The sequence below is a fragment of the Hibiscus syriacus genome, unplaced genomic scaffold (genome assembly GCF_006381635.1).
Source record: "Hibiscus syriacus cultivar Baekdansim isolate YM2019G1 unplaced genomic scaffold, ASM638163v2 tig00112226_pilon, whole genome shotgun sequence".
NCBI lineage: Eukaryota > Viridiplantae > Streptophyta > Magnoliopsida > Malvales > Malvaceae > Hibiscus > Hibiscus syriacus.
The window spans coordinates 82175-99380 of NW_024063274.1; the positions used below are offsets into that span (position 1 = coordinate 82175).

Below are 17206 nucleotides of genomic sequence, written 5' to 3' on the forward strand. Positions count from 1 at the left end.
TCTAAACCCAATTTTCATTGTTATTCCTATTTCTGTTTTAAGTTTTGGTTGATTAAGGGGCATCTGTATACATTGATTTATTATTTGAGAAAATAACCTCAGTGACCAAAAATGTCTTATAATATACGATTTTAACTAACTTTTTTTGGATTTGTCAAAATGACCAACTAAATTGCAATGCGATCGATAATTCGCAACGCGATCTCCGATATCGCAAATCAGTTTCCAGATTCGCAACGCGATTTTTCAAATTCGCGTTTCGATTTTCCGAATTCGCGTTGCGAATATGTAAATCGCAATGTCAATATGTAAATCGCAACGCGATTATGACTATCGCAACGCGATTCTGACCATCGCAACGAGATTCTGACTATCGCAACGCGATGCTGACTATCGCAATGCGATTTTCAAAGCGCCATTATTATCGCAACGCATATTTTTTTTTTTAAATTCCAAACACGAATATTAATATATCGGAACACTGAATCGTCCACAGTATATCCCGTAATCGCAACTCATAACCTAAAACCTTAAATCACAACTCAGTCCCATCTCCATCTCTCACTCTCTAAGGCGACATCTGTCCCCATCTCGACGAAATCAGTCCCATCTCGGCGAAATCTGTCTATCTCTATCTCTTAGAGCCACCCTCACAATCATTCACGGTCAGAAATGGAAAATCAACCAAATCAACCACTGAGGGTTAGTTTTTTTAATTATTTTTATTCTGAAATTTTTGCATTATTATTAGATTTTTCATATTGAAATTGATGATAAGTTTACTGGTAATTTCAATAATAGATTAACCATTTCATTTAGATTGTTTATTAAATTCATTCGATTGCTGACAATACTGCTAAACTGTTTAGTCTTTAAACCATGTGAATTTAGTATTTGTCTTTGTTTTGTCTTTTGGTTGAAGTAATGCAATACATTCAAGTTTCAATTTTAGTATTTGAAACCGAGAATCTTAACGCGAAATGAAAATCGCAACGACAGAATCGCAATGCGATTTTAGTTTCGCGTTGCGATAGTTAAATTCGCGTTGTAATAGTCATTTTCGTGTTGCGATTTTCATTTTCGTTTTACGATTTTAAGTTTCAGAAATTATTCTTCTTCTGCAAATTGAAACTTGAATGAATTGCATTATTTCAAAAAAACAAAGACAAATACTAAATTCACAGTGTTGCAAATTTAAATTTGAAGAATAAACTACTACTCTTTATATTTATTGTTCTTGGTATATCTTCACAGTGTAGTTTTTGGTATATCTAACTTGGTATGTTTATTGTTTTTGTAAAACTTTTATTCTGCTCAATTGACCTTAAGAAATAATGTAAACCTGGCCAAAACAATTGCATCGAAACTTTCACCTGTACAAAGAAAAATATTTGAGGATACTTGCTTCAGGCCATGGCTGAAATACAACATTCGGGTGGAGATGCTATGTTGATCCATCTGTTTCTTCAAATCATGACTAGCGATCTACCAGAGACTATACAACGTCGTGATAAAGAGATATGGTTTGATTTTCCATCGGAGTATACGTATTTTGGGCGGGAGGAGTTTTGTTTAATCATCGGTCTACGCTTCGTACACTAGACATATTACCCGCCTATCATGGTTATCTCGAGTTTTTCCTGAGCTGTCAATGGAGAAGCCGAATTTACACGTGGAAGACTTGACGAGATTATTGAATAAGAAAGATGGTTTTACTCGGATGGATGAGTCGATGTTGTCCGAGTATGCCTTCTAATACTTTTGTATGCCGGCTTTTTAGGCAGAGAGGCCAGACAATCTATTCTTAATGATCTAATTAAATTTGTAGAGGACTTAAATGCATGGAACTTGTTTCCGTGGGGTTCGTATCTATGGAAAGCTACATGGAATAAGTTGTCTGCCTTTGATGATCGAAAAAGTTTGCGTGACGATGGTTCTAAATACACTTTATCAGGCTTTATTTGGGCTTTTAAGGTAAGAATTTTTATATAATTTTCTAAAATTATAATTAATTATTTAGTAATTATTAATGTTTGTTATTATATTGTTGTAGATTTGATATTTGAGGCTTCACGCCATGCAGACATATGCATTAAAAACTTCTAATGATATTCCTAGGGTTATTTCCTGGAAGAAGAAACGGACCTTGCAACAATGGGAAGATTTACTACCGTATACGACAATAAATAATGTAAGTTAACACAAATACTATATGTTTATAAAATTATTACTAGTACACGTTTAATTTTGTTTGAATTTTATATTGTTATGAGGCTAACACTCTATTACAGAGGCCGACACCTACAGAAGCTGAGCTTGCCATTGATTGGTGGCAAGCTAATAAGTGTTTTTTTGATGGCACGGATGATGAGCAACCTCCACTTCGAGAGCCATCACCTCACCTAGAGTCATCATCTGATCGATCCGACTATACACCTCCAAAACGAGAGCCATCACCTATTTTGTCACATCATCGAGCCTCTTCTCCACCATCACCTCATGATAGGCGACCGACAAAGATGCCACGACGTTTATCTCCCTGTTCTCCACCTCCACCTCCACGGATGAGTTAGGAGAGTTACGTGATGAGGTCAATGCATTGCATGAAGAGGTTGGTACATGGCATGTTGAGGTCTACTTTACGTGGTGAGCTGCAACGATGCTACCATCTCACGTAGACCGGCTACCTCACCACGTAAAGTAGACACCTCAACACGTCATGCACCATTGTCATCGCGTAAAGTATCGACCTCCTCACGCAAGGCATTGACCTCATCACGTAACTACCCTAACTCATCCCGTGGAGGTGGAGGTGGAGAACAGGGTGAAAACGTCGTGGCATCTTTGCCGGTCGCCTATCATGAGGTGATGGTGGAGAAGAGGCTCGATGATGTGACATAATAGGTGATGGATCTCGTTGTAGAGGTGTATAGTCGAGTCGATCAGGTGATGGCTCTGGGTGAGGTGATGACTCTCGAAGTAGAAGCTGCTATCATCCGTGCCATAAAAAAAACGCTTACTAGCTTGCCACCAATCAGTGACAAGCTCAGCTTCCGTGGGTGTCAGCCTCTGTAATAGAGTGTTGGCCTCCTAACAATATAAAGCTCAAACAAAGTTAAACGTGTACTAGTAATAACTTGTTTAAACATATGTTAGTATTTGTGTTAACTTACATTATTTATTGGTATACGGTAGTAAATCTTCCATTGATGCAAGGTCCGTTTCCTCTTCCAGGAAATAGCCCTAGGATATCATTAGAAATTTTAATGCATATGTCTGCATGGCGGGAAAGACCTCAATATCCAAATCTACAAACAATATAATACAAACATTAGTAATTGTTAAATAATTAATTATAATTTTGGAAACATTATATAAAAATTCTTACCTTAAAAGCCTGACAAAGTGTATTTGGAACCATCGCCACACAAACTTTTTCGATCATCAAAGGCATATGATAACTTATTCCATGTAGCTTTCCATAGATACGAACCCCACGAAACAGGTTTCATGCATTTAGGTCCTTACCAATTTAATTAGATCATTAGGATAGGTTGTCTGGCCTCTCTGCCTAAAAGTCGGCAGCAAAAGTATTAGAAGGCATACTCGGACAACATCGATGTCATCCATCCGAGTAAAATCATCTTTCTTATTCAATAATCTCGCCAAGTCTTCTATGTGTAAATTCGGTTTCTCCATTGACAGCTCAGGAAAAACCCGGATAACCATGATAGGCGAGAGTAATATGTCTAGTGTACCGACCTACATCATCGTGTCCGAAGCGTAGACCCGGTGATTAAGCGAAACTCCTCTCGCCCAAAAAAAAGAAGAAAAAACCCACTCGAGAAATCCCGAACTAAACTCCATCCATCCATCCGAAAACCAGAAATAACTTGAGGCTATCATCCATACAATTTAAAATAACCCGAAACTAACCCGAACTTATCTAATCTTCCTATTGTTGCTTGCAGATGTTTCGCAGCAGTTGATGGAGCTGTTCTGAAAGGAGAACCGTGTACATCTACGTTTCAGATTTATCGTTCACTTAGGTTTCGGATTCGTCGCCCATATACGATAATATAAATATATGATTCCTTGGTTTAATCTTTGGTCAAGGTATGTGCAGAGAATGTAGTGAAGAAAGTTCATTTAAGATGGAGAATTAAGAGAGTTGTTATTAGAATGAGAGATAATGGTTAAAAAGATGAATATATCTATGGCCACTCGACTCTTAGTTGTATCTATGTGACGATCCATCCAACTACTCGAACCCAATGAAATTTCAATGTTTACTAAATATGATGTTGAATCACATTGGTCTAATAAGCATAGGTACCAAACTTTAACGTGTGATAAATAGGCATCATATTAGTTTTAAAAATTCTGAGTCTATTTTTGTAAGAACGATAATTCAGGGTTTATGTATACATCAGTCCCTGAACTTGGTTGATGTTTGAATTTGACAATTTTTTATACATGATTATCGAGCTTGATTTTTGATGATGCGGTAACATTATGAGTGTGATTAATTGTTCCGAGTGATGATACGGCATTATGAAATTAGAGCATCTAAAAAAAGGACTAAAAATCTAAGTTCAGGGACTTAGATGGCTAAAATGTAGAATAATCCCATATTAATAGGCGACTCGCCATATTCTAGACAGCTTCTTCTCTTCAAGTCAGCTCAAGTATGGTTTTTTATTTTTTAAAAGAAAAGAGATTCAAAAGTCAAAAGAAGAAAATGTTGACGAAGACATTCAATCTCAGTATGTACTTCCTACCTCATGCAACCAAACCTTTGAACTCAAACTTAAAAGAGAATATTTATCTTGATAAAGACTAGTCAAATTTTATTTTATTTATTTAAATTTAATTATAAAATTATATATATATATATATATATATATATATATATTCAATTTTTATTGATTTTCAAATAATAAACGAAATACTTAAACTAACTCAATCACTCAAATGATTAATTAATTAGATAAAATACACCAAAGGTCATTGAACTATGTTCTAATGATATTTTAGCCAACAAACTTTTAAAAATTATGATCCATATGTATATATTTAGTGGTTAATTTGTGTATTATGACAGTTTTTATAATCTCTTGTTATAAATTATAAAAAAAAATACATTTTATTTAATAAATTTATTATTATTAATTTATGGGATAAATTACGTTTAGTACTAACTATTAGTTTTAGTCTGTTTTAGTACCTAAATTTTCAGTTTTTACAAAATCATATCTAAAATTTAATTTTGGTTTAATTTTAGTACTCTCGTTCAAAATTTAACGTTGAACTTTGAAAAAATGAAAGTTTTGGTACTAAAACGGATCAAAAATGATAGTTTAGATATTAAACGTTTAAATTAAAGTTTAATTTTTGTTTTATTTAGTATCATCGTTCAAATTTAACGTTATGTACTAAAACGGATCAAAACTGATAGTTTAAGTACTAAACACGTTGAGCTTATAACAGTGGGTACTAAAATGAAATAAAAAATTAAAAGTTAAGTATGATTTTGAAAAAATTAAAAGTTTAGGTACTAAAACGGGCTAAAACTGATAGTTTAGGTGCTAAATGTGTAATTTACCTATTAATTAATAATAATTCATTATTGTTACATCTTGATTAATTTGACGATGAAATTATAAATTCATCTAATATAGTTAAATTTGTACATTTAGAGATCTTATGTTAATTATATATTATAATAAACAAGATAGTGGACTCTGGCAGTAAATTCGGATCAAGCACAAAAACAACGGAGCCACTGAAGCTTAAGTTTTTTTTTAAAAAAAAAAAAGCAAAATCAGACAAATAATTAACCAATCACACGTTCACATTTTTTTAATCAGAAAAGATAGCCAGGCAAAAAGATCTTTGAAGCAAGTCGCCATCAACAAGTAAGCAGTGTCTGAAAAAGTCTAAGAATCCTTGCATCTTTATCTTAACCAGTTTTTTTGGAGAGAAAAGGCGAAGGCTTTGTAATGGATTCAAGCATAGCTGAACGTCGACTTGGCGCCATCCACGGCCACCTTGTCTCCGCCGCCGCAGGCTCTCATTCATACCTCCGTGCCAATCCAACCGCAGGTGAATTCCTCTACGGTACGTGTATCATGAATATTGTACGGTTGAGAGAAGAACAACAAATATAAACTCCGTTGACTTATATTTAAAAGAAAAAAGTTATGATTCTTTTGGTTGGTGTAAATTGTCATTGGTGAACAAAAAAATAATAGTACTATATGCTTTGGGTTGATGGGTTGTTCTTAAATTTTCATGTAATAAAGGGGAGGAAAAGATTCTTACTTTCCTTTGATCTGGGAATTATTCGTGGGAAGCATAAAGGACACTGTTAACTAAGATTTATTGATCTTATGATTGTTTAAAACTAGGAGCTGCTTCTAGGGATGCATTTTGAGATTTTTTAGTTGAATGCTAGGATCGATTCTGAAAATTTTAAATCATCATATAATTTCGGTCCATAATCTCTCTTCGTTTACCTACTCTGAAATTTTAGAACTTCATTTCCTAATATAAAATCTTATGTGGTTTCCATCAACATCGTTAAATATTAATGGGCAATGGGTCAGTTTGCTGATATTTGAAGCGATGGGAAACTCGAATTTATTTTGTGTCAGTGATGGTCGAATGGGTGTGCCCATCTATTTTGGGACAGAGGAAGAAATGTCAGCAGCTTATATATATATATATATCCATTATCATAAATGATATGCATTTAGTTCTTTTATCTGTCGGTATTGATCCTTGAGCAGAGCAGGGTTATAGTGTTGCTGCCAGAGAAACTGCAGTCTGGAAATGGATGTATACAGGTAACACTCTGCATTGCCCCTTCTCTATTCCGCTGTTGTCAAGATTTTGTTCTTTAAGTACTTTTGTGCCTTACCGCAGATCTGCTAGCTCTCCGTTTAAGCTATTGACAAGATTCCCGATCATCCCGATATCGGTACATTGCACGATAATTTTGTGTAAGCATCATCGTTTCCTGGCTGAACCAAGCTCAAATTCCATAGTCTGTGGTTTTTTCCCCATGCATCTATGCTTTATGATTGATTCATATTGGAATCTTCATTTTAGTCGTGCGGTTGATACCTTCCGGGATTACAAATACCTCGGTACGAGAATCGGAGACAACGGTAAAGTCGGAGGGTGAGTTCCCTACTGTCGAAATGAGTTTCACGGTGATGGATTATCGAAGTCCATTCGTTTAACTTTGGTATCTTTTTACTCAAGTTACAAGTGGATGACATATGGAGAAGCTGGAACAGCTCGGGCAGCCATAGGTTCTGGCCTAATATCATGGAATACCGAAGGTAAGTGCATCGTGTAACATACCCGATTTCGGTTACTAGATTGTTCCTCGTGTGGCATGTGATTGTACTGGTTTATCTCGACAGGGCTTGTGTCGGAATATATTTCATCAATAGACCAGAGTGGCTCATTGTTGATCATGCTTGCTCTGCGTATTCTCTTATATCAGTTCCTTTATATGACACTCTAGGTCGCCAATGGCCGAATGCTCTCTTTTGATTGTCCGTCTTCGCCTATATTAAGATGCTGAGTAGAAAATTTTGTTTCTTTGCAGGTCCTGATGCTGTCAAGTACATTTCCAATCATGCAGATGTGAAAGCTGTATTCTGTGTGCCTCAAACACTGAACTCTGTAAGTTTTAATTGTAAATGGAGCAGGCCGGATCGGAATTTGGATTTGTTCACAAGATTTATTCGTCTTTCCACTTCGAATTGCAGTTGCTAAGCTTTTTATCCGAGATTCCATCCGTTCAATTGGTTGTGGTATATACTTTCTTGCCAAATCCTAGAAGTACATATATGATCTGTCATTTTCTCAGGAAAATAACTATTTTTCCCTTGGTGTAGGTGGTCGGAGGAACGGAGAGTGAAGTTCCTTCATTGCCAAAATCAACTGGCATTCAGATCATCACATATGCAAAACTATTAAGCCTGGTAACCGGAAATCCCTTCTTGTCTACATCATAGTTGTTTTCATCGACATGATCTCGGTATTGTTAGGACCGATTCACAATTTTGCTTCACTTCTGCGTTGTATGATTGTTCTCGTTAAACCGGTACTTTAGGGCCGCAGAACTTCAGCCTTTATCCCGCCGAAACCGACGATATCGCGACCATTGCTACACTAGTGGTACAACTGGAACCAAAGGTATATGTTAATACTGTGAATATCAACAGATTTGAATAATCATATTGAGTACACACGGGTTCTTTCATTCACCTACTTATTCTTCGTAACTTTGGCTAGGGTCGTGTTGACACATGGAAACTTGATCGCAAACTCTGCCGGATGCAGCGCCGGTATAAAATTTTGCCCCTCGACGTAAGATCAATAGGGTTATGAATTTACTGTATTTTCCTTTAACTTCCTTGCTGAAATACTTCCTATGTTCAGATACTATCATATCTTCCATTGGCACACATTTACGAACGAGCTTATCAGGTTACGTTACTGTATTACGGAGTTGCCGTTGGATTCTACCAGGGGGTATGAGAAAATCCTTACCTTTTGGTGCTGCATATGCTATAGATGTGAAAAATCTCTCATGTTCTTAATCATTTTTGTGCAGGATAACATGAAATTAATGGATGATCTGGTTGCGCTACGACCGACGATTTGCAGCGTCCCTAGACTATAATTTACGCAGGGTACTATTCTGATCGTTCAGTTGATTGTGCCTGGTATTTGATTGAATCATTTATCGAGCTCTTCCTTTTTGCAGTATATCAATGCTGTAAAGTCCTGGTCCTCTAAAGGAGAGGCTTTTAATGCAGCCTACAATTCCAAGAAGCATGCTATGAACGGTAAGTGTTGCATCTTTATATCGATTTTGCCTCGTTACTCGTTGATGTATCGATTGTGTAATTTTTTTCTTTAAGGAAAGAATCCTTCGCCCTGTGGGACAAATTAGTGTTCGACAAAATAAAAGCCAGACTCGGAGGACGAGTTCGCTTCTTGAGTTCAGGCGCTCACCTTGTCTCCTGACGTCCTAGACTTCTTGAAGATGTAAGTTAGCTTTAAACATGTTGAATCGAGGAGTGTCCTATCGCTCTTGTCAATGTGTTATCTGCAGCTGCGCGGGGTCGAGTTGTGAGGTATGGAATGACCGAGACTTCGTGTGTATAACCAGTGGATGAGGGTGACAACCTTTTGGCCATGTTGGCTCTCCTAGTCCGGCTTGCGGAGCTATTATACGTGAGCTTCATTCGGGATGTTCTCTTCTTATTCTTTTTACATGATTTCAGAAATAAAGCTCGTCGAGTCCCGGAAATGAACTACACGTCATGACAAGCCGTACCTCGAGGAGAAATCTGTGTTAGGGGTCCAATGTTTTCCGAGGATATTTCAAAGACGAGTGCAAACGTATGCTCCATGACCCTTACCCTTCTTCTCGAAACTTACTTATACTGTTGTGTTAAAACGTAAAAATCGGACAGGAGAGAGTACTCGATGAAGATGGATGGCTGCATACCGGAGATATAGGCCTATGGTTACCCGGTGGTCGTCTAAAGATCATCGATAGGTAAGGTCGAATATCAGCGATGTGTGTCTGTTCCCCTGACATGCATATCTAGATCTTACTTGAATTGTATATTGGTACAGGAAGAAAAACATCTTCAAGCTGGCTCAGGGAGAGTACATAGCTCCCGAAAAAATCGAAAATGTATATGCTAAATGCAGATTTATTGCGCAGTGTTTTATTTACGGTAGAGTAAGACGACGATATTCGATCATTCCTCTCTTTCTCCCTCTCCTTGTGACGACTTCGACTTTTTTGCTCGGTAGGTGACAGCCTGAACTCTACATTGGTCGCTATTGTCTCGGTGGACCACGATGCTCTGAAAGCATGGGCTGATCTGAAGGCATTAAGGTAATCCATCGACTGCTGTTTTACGTTACCGGTCATCGCTTGTAATGTTACGGCAATGATGCGCAGTACAATGATTTGTACAACTGTGCAATGATCCGAGAGCAGGGCTGCGGTCCTGGCCGATATGAATGCTGTCGGAACACAAGCTCAGGCAATACTTCTCGACGAACTCACCGTGTTTCTATTTTTCGGTTATTTTCTTTTCATTTCCTTCCGCCGGACGTTAATACTTTGTTTTCGATTAATCGCTTCGGAACAGCTGAGAGGCTTCGAATTCGCCAAAAGCCGTGACATTAGTACTCGAACCATTCACAATGGAGAACGGTTACTTACTCCGACCTTTAAGGCAAGTGACACATTTTGTATCAACCTCGTTGCCATGAACAAATGATACCGGCACGATATACTCTCATCGGTTTTCTTATTTTCGACAGATCAAGAGACCTCAAGCAAGGGAATATTTCGCGAAAGCGATATCGAACATGTACGCCGAGCTCGCTACATCGGATCCGTCCCCTCGGAAGTAATCGCGGCGTCGGTGCAATAGAAATGCTGAGGCAGTGAAGCCTAAAGGATGTCCACATTAGTCTGGTATGTTTCAATCCATAGCTGAAAATAAAAACGGTTGATTTCTTTTCCGGTATATCACACTATAATGTTCAAATACATCTCACGTTAGTTTCAAGTATGTTTCAATCCCAAAATTATAAATATTTCAATGGTACGTTTATGAAGAAAAAAGTAATTATTTGAAGGGTAAATACACAAATGGTCCCTTGACTATAGAGTATTGTTTTATCGACTCCTTCAACTATACTTGCTACAAAATGATCTCTGATTGTAGGATGTTGATTTTTAAGTCTCCGACTATTAAAAGTTACAAAATGGTCACCAACCTATTCATTGTGTTCCAAACTCGTCATTTTTCATTAAAATGGTTAGTTGAGCTGAACGATAACTTACTGACGGATATGATAGTCATTTGAGATTCTGGATCGTATTATATCATGTCTCAGTTAGCATAGCGTCCAACTCAAATTACCATCAATTTTTACCGGTTGTATAATGAGTTGGAACAGAGTGAATAATTGGGTGACTATTTTGTAACTTTTAATAGTCACAAGACTTAAAAAATGTCTTTAGTATGAGGACTCAATAAACAACACCGTATAGTGATGATCATTTATATATTACCCTTATTTTGAATAATGGATGCTTTTTCTTATGAATGATCTTTTTGCTACTTATCCGAAAATTTATTTTAAATTGAGATTCCGTTATATTTAAAATTAAATGCATTATTCAAAAAATAATTAAATTAAATGAGTAATCTATTTAAATTAAGACATGAAATGTTTCTCTTTTTTTGGTTTAAAATTTAGTGGAGGAAATGGCTATAAATCCGTGGAAGGAGAACTTCCACGTAAAGAGGAAATAAACAGAGAGGGCCTATCTGGTAAATAAACAGAGAGGGCCTATCTGGTAAAATGTCATGAAATAAGGCTTTATTATAAAAACTGATACCTGAATTATGTATTTTCTTAAATTAATATTTTAATTTTTTAATATCTCAAATTGATATCTTTAATTGAAAAGCATACTCAAATTAGTATCTAAATTTGAAGAAGAAAAAATCAAATCAATTCTTGGGACCAATGTGACATTTTAATAACTAGCTAGATTGTGACACGTGACATTTGATGATATGATCGTTCTGATCAAGTTATGTCACTTTAGTAGTGTGATTGATTGTTGAGATGTCGAATAATGTATGTACCGATTTGAGATGTTTTTCAAGTTAAGTAATTTTTGAGACAAGACAAAGTTTATGCACTGATTTGAAAAAAAATGCAAGTTCGGATGTCAATTTGTATAATATACCTAAAAATAAAGTATAGTTTTCCCATACTTCTCAATATCATTCATAGTCTAAATTAATTACTACATTTTAATTTTTTTTAATTGAGTTCCTAATGTATCATATTTTATATAATCAAATTTTCTTAATCTCGTTTTACATATTATATGATAACATTATAATAGGTCTTCATCAATTTAATTATATGTTATTTAAATATTTAAAGGTATAATGAGTACATAAAAATAATAAAAATCTGGTATTAGCCCACATATTTGAGGGCGGGCACGTGTTCATCCTAAATTTGATTTTCTTCGGTTACTTACCTTATTTAATTGAAAGTGTTCACCCTGAAATTTTATTTGTGTCTACCATTCAAAAATTTGTGTTGCTAGCCTATATACTCACTCTAAAAAAATATTTTTAGATCCATCTAAATATAACCAAACTCAAGCACGTCCCTATTCAACAAATAATATATATATTATATATATATATATATAATATATATATATATATATTATATATAGAGAGAGGAGGAGAGAGAGAGAGAGAGAGAGAGAGCAAAGCACATCCATGTCATGTGTAGTGAGAATCAAGAGAGTATAAATATAAAATAATGTACAATTTGCAACCTTCAACTTTCTTTAATTATAAAAAAGATGTAATAGTTGAATTTTAATTTGCAGAAAGTTCAGATTCCAATAATCTTTGTACATAGATCAATGTGTAGGCGGCTTCCAAGTTGCTTCAAGTGTCTGCAATTTATTTTAAAAATAAAATATTAAATTTAACTAAAAATATAAATTAAATCCTAATAGGTATATTATATAAGAAATCAAAATTAAATTATAGTAATAATTAGAAATCAACTCCACTATGTGGGAGACAACATTAAGTTTAATTAAGATTAGAAATCGTCTAGATTTGACTTAATTATTAAATAAGTGTATAAATTATATTGATTTTACGAATAGGTCTCTAAAATATTTTTTGAATGATCCCGGTGACTAACGTTATAAATGTTATCATTTTAGGTGTCCATGAAATATCGGCGTTAATTTCTTCCATTAAATGATATGTCCCTTAGGTAATTTTAAAAAATATATTAAAAAAGCTTGAAGTTTTCAAAAATCTTAAACATCTCCCTAAAACTTTGAAAACCCTAAATCTTATCCCTATACTCATCCCGTTGTTGTCGTTGTGGTCAATTGGACTTCCATCTGGTCACGCCTCCACCGAAGACCAATTAGTTGACAAACAATCGTCATAACATAGCCGAAGACCCTAAAATCATGATGAAATCTACCCCATCTACCCCAACGACGAAACCCCACAGCGACGAAACGACCACCATCGCTACTCCACAACGTCGTCTGACTATAGAGATGGCAAGGAAAGTGTCGGAGGAAGTGGTCGTGGTCGGAAATAAAGGTGGAGTTAGGGTTAAGGTTAGGATTTAGAGATTTAGAGATTTGGATTTTTTTTTTGTAATTTTAGGGGAAAATAGGTTTTTGTAAACATATAAATTTTATTATATTTTGAAAAGTGTTTTAAAATTATCTAAGCATGGCACGTGTCTATCATGGAATTTTTTAATGGTCGTTAAATTTCGAACACCTAAAGTGGTAACTTTGTAACGTTAGACACCGAGACCATTTAAAAAATAATTATAACCTATTAGTGAAAAACATTACTTGTGCACTTATTTTATAATTAAGCCTAAAGATTTTAGACTTTAAGATTTAAATTTTATAGGCTTAAAGTTTTAGTTGATTTTATGATACTAATAATTTAATTTATGTAAATTTTATGTCGTTCGTATATATAAAATAATTTATAAAAATTGAACATCAGTATAATAAATATACATAATAATAATAATAATAATAATAATAATAATAATAATAATAATAATAATAATAATAATAATAATAAAACTCGAATGTCGAGGACTGACTCAAAGCACGTCCCCTTTGGGAAAAAAAAGCCCATCCAGCTCATGTGTAGTGGAGAGTATTATATATAAAAAAAACATGTACATTATGTGCAATTTGTTTGATAACATGATAAGTTTAGGTCGGAGGTGACTTTTTAATTTAAGATTAGAGCATACCTAAGATTTAAATAAAATTTACATAAGAATTTATAGATTGTTTGTTAAGAGTGACGGTAGTAAGATTCAATTTAATTTCACAAGCTTAAATTTTTTAATCTTAACCGCTGTATCGAAACCCGTTGGCATTATGTGCAATTTGTAATTCTATCTAATATTCGCAATAATTATACTCGTCCATGTTGGTATGCTGAAAGTTCACATTCCAATATATATATATATATTTAATCTGGCTTTCACATAAACATATATTTTTATAAATCAAAATAATTTTAGAGAAATTTTAAGATTTATGATTTTTAGCTTCGAAAAAGAAGACTCGAAAGTAATGGATGCCTGAAATCACTGGAAAATCGAAAGGGGAAAAGAAGAAGATATATACAGTTAAATTTAATAAATATATATTAAATTTAAATATGATATTCAAAATTTAAAAGTTAATATAATAATATACATATAATAATAATAATGATGATGATAAAGGTAAAGTACATCGGATATCACTAAATTTTAGTCGATATATTATTTATTCTATTAAATTTTTATTTACTCAAAGTATAACAATGTAATTTGATTTTGATTTCGATTATAATATTGAGATATCCAATTTTAATATTGTGATGACGTGAACGATTAATGTTGTTTTGGTGCGGATAAATGAAGCTCAAAATAATGCCATTTTAGGTGTTAAAACTTTTTTGGTGTCGTTAGTTGCCAATCATAGCATGTCATAGTATAAAACTCGTATCAAGATGCTCGCATTCAATTCCTACTTATCTTATAGGATATGATTGATTTTTCGCCACAAGATTAGTATCAAAACTTTCGCATTCAACTCTTCTTTTTCTCCTATGATTGATTTTCATTAAATTGAAGATATTTTGATATCGATATTACTGTAATGATGCGTCCGGAAAAGTTAAGTGCCTAAAATTGAATCTTTTTAAAGTTTGTGGCAAAATCAATTTACTCTTAAAATCTAACACCTAAAACGACGTCATTTGGGTCACCGCCGAATGTAAATGGAGTTCGGGATGGGCATGTGTCCACTGTGAAACTAATTTTTTTATGTTAGTTATTCATTTTACTAATGATGTCAATCTTGAAATTTTATTATATCCACACATACGATTTTTTATTTATTAATATGTGTATACACACCCTTAAAATATTTTTGTACTCACCGTTAATTTTATGCTTTAATCGTCGTGTGACACGTGCCAAAATAATGGTTTATCCGCACCATCATGTGATTAGAATTTAAATAATGATAATTGAAACTAAAAGATACTATAACTTGACCATTAAAATTTAAAATCAGTAATTTCGCATGCACGTCATTATTGAACCAAAAGTAAGAATATAAAGAAACAAAGCACATAAACCACGTGTTAAATATATTAATATTATAATATTTAAAGTTAATGTGCATATAATTTAAAAAATTGCATGCCGTGGCACGTCCCTATTGGACCAAAAATATAAAGAAGGAAAATCAAAGCACATCCAGGTCATGTGCTGTGAGAATCAAGACAGGATAATATATGCAAATTATGCAGGACATGTAGAACTAGGACCGATTGAAGTATTTGAATGGAATAGATTTCAGTCTAATTCAATATTGTAAATTCGATTTAGGCCCCCATTTAATAATACTGTTTAAAGACATTTTTAGTTTAAAAAACTCGTTTTTATCGTAGAATTATGAGATGACTATCCAGCTCGGTTGGTAGAGTACAATGTTCTTAATCTTGAGATCGTGGGATCGAGTCTCCCGGAGGGCATTTCATATTTTGGAGGTCTTCTACGAAAGCTGCTCTCAACCTGGTGTGGGGGGCGGGACAGTGTTTTATCGTAAATTTAATATAAATGGATAATATTGAAAATAAATGATAAAAACGAAACCGACTGTAAAAGCTAAATTAATAAATCCATTTTCATAAGATGGAATCCATTAAATTAGAAAAATAAAAACTTAAATTTAAAATCTTAATCTTAACATAAATCTGGATATAATTAATTAATGTGTGACATTTTAAGTACATAAAATATATAATTATTATGTATATGTGATACGTTGGTAGAATCTGATTTGTGGCTGCAAAATGACAAATTGGACAAAACTATGTCTTAATTAGTGTGAACCCATTTTAATATCACTTTAGAATATAAAAAAAAACAATTAGCATAAATAATTTACTACTTTGAAAATTTCTAGGTTGCATCCCTTGAATAGGGAGGACTTCAATGACATTTACCTCAGTAAAATTAATTTTTTTTCTCAATTCATATAAATTATTGCCGTTAAAACTGTATATTAATTTTAGGGTAAACTACATTAAATGGTAATCGAACTTTTAGGGCACTTACATTTTGGTAAACTAATTTTAAAAATTGTAATACAGTTATTGAACTTTTAGTTCTTTTTCGGTAAGATCTCTGACGTTATCTCTTGTTAGTTTTATCTGACATGTCACGTTATTGTTATTTTTCAACTTAATAAAATTTTAAAAAAAATCCCAAACCGCACCGTATAAAATTTGGGAAAAGTTATAATGGTTTAAAACTATTTCACCAATCAAATGATTTAGTTAAATTAGGTTTGATTTGGGTTTTCTGGTTTAGCCTTTTTTTTTGCTAGATTATCAACTGTTGGTGGATGAAAATGAGAGACAGAAGTACTCGATCGAAGGTTTGTTCAAGTGTGGTGTGGCAAACGGTAAGTTATTTATGAAGTATTTGAAAATTTTATCCCTGAATAGATTCATGTGTTACACTTCAATTTACATGATGAACCTCAAATATCAAATTCATGTTCAAATTCCAGCTTATCAAAATGAACTAGAAGCAGCAAACATAAACATAAAAACATAATCTCTAGATCTTAAACTGCTTTCTTAACCCAACATAACCGGATACAACAAAAATTCCTAAATAAATCACAAAAATCACCCGCTCAAACCTTCTTCTCCTTTCCATGGCTCTCATCTTCCTTAGCAAACAAACGTTAACAGTACGTAATGTAACTTCGATTGTTGGGATTTCTGTTGGTTTCTTCATTGGTAGATTTGGTTGTTAATCAAACAAAGAGAACAAGATAAAGGTAAATTTAGTTTAGGAATGGGTGAGAAATTTTTTTCATTAAGATAAAAAAACAATAACATGTCATATCAGACAAAATTAACGGAAGTTAACATCAGAATCTTACAAAAACAAACTAAAAATTTAATAATTATATTACAAGTTTTAAAAGTTAGGTTACCAAAATTTAAGCACCCTAAAACTCTTTTTAGAT

General features: G+C 33.8%; 1 pseudogene; it reads left to right on the forward strand.

The window, feature by feature from the left end:
- Positions 1–5932: 5932 nt before the first annotated feature.
- Positions 5933–10656, forward strand: LOC120176074 (annotated as a pseudogene).
- Positions 10657–17206: the final 6550 nt, after the last annotated feature.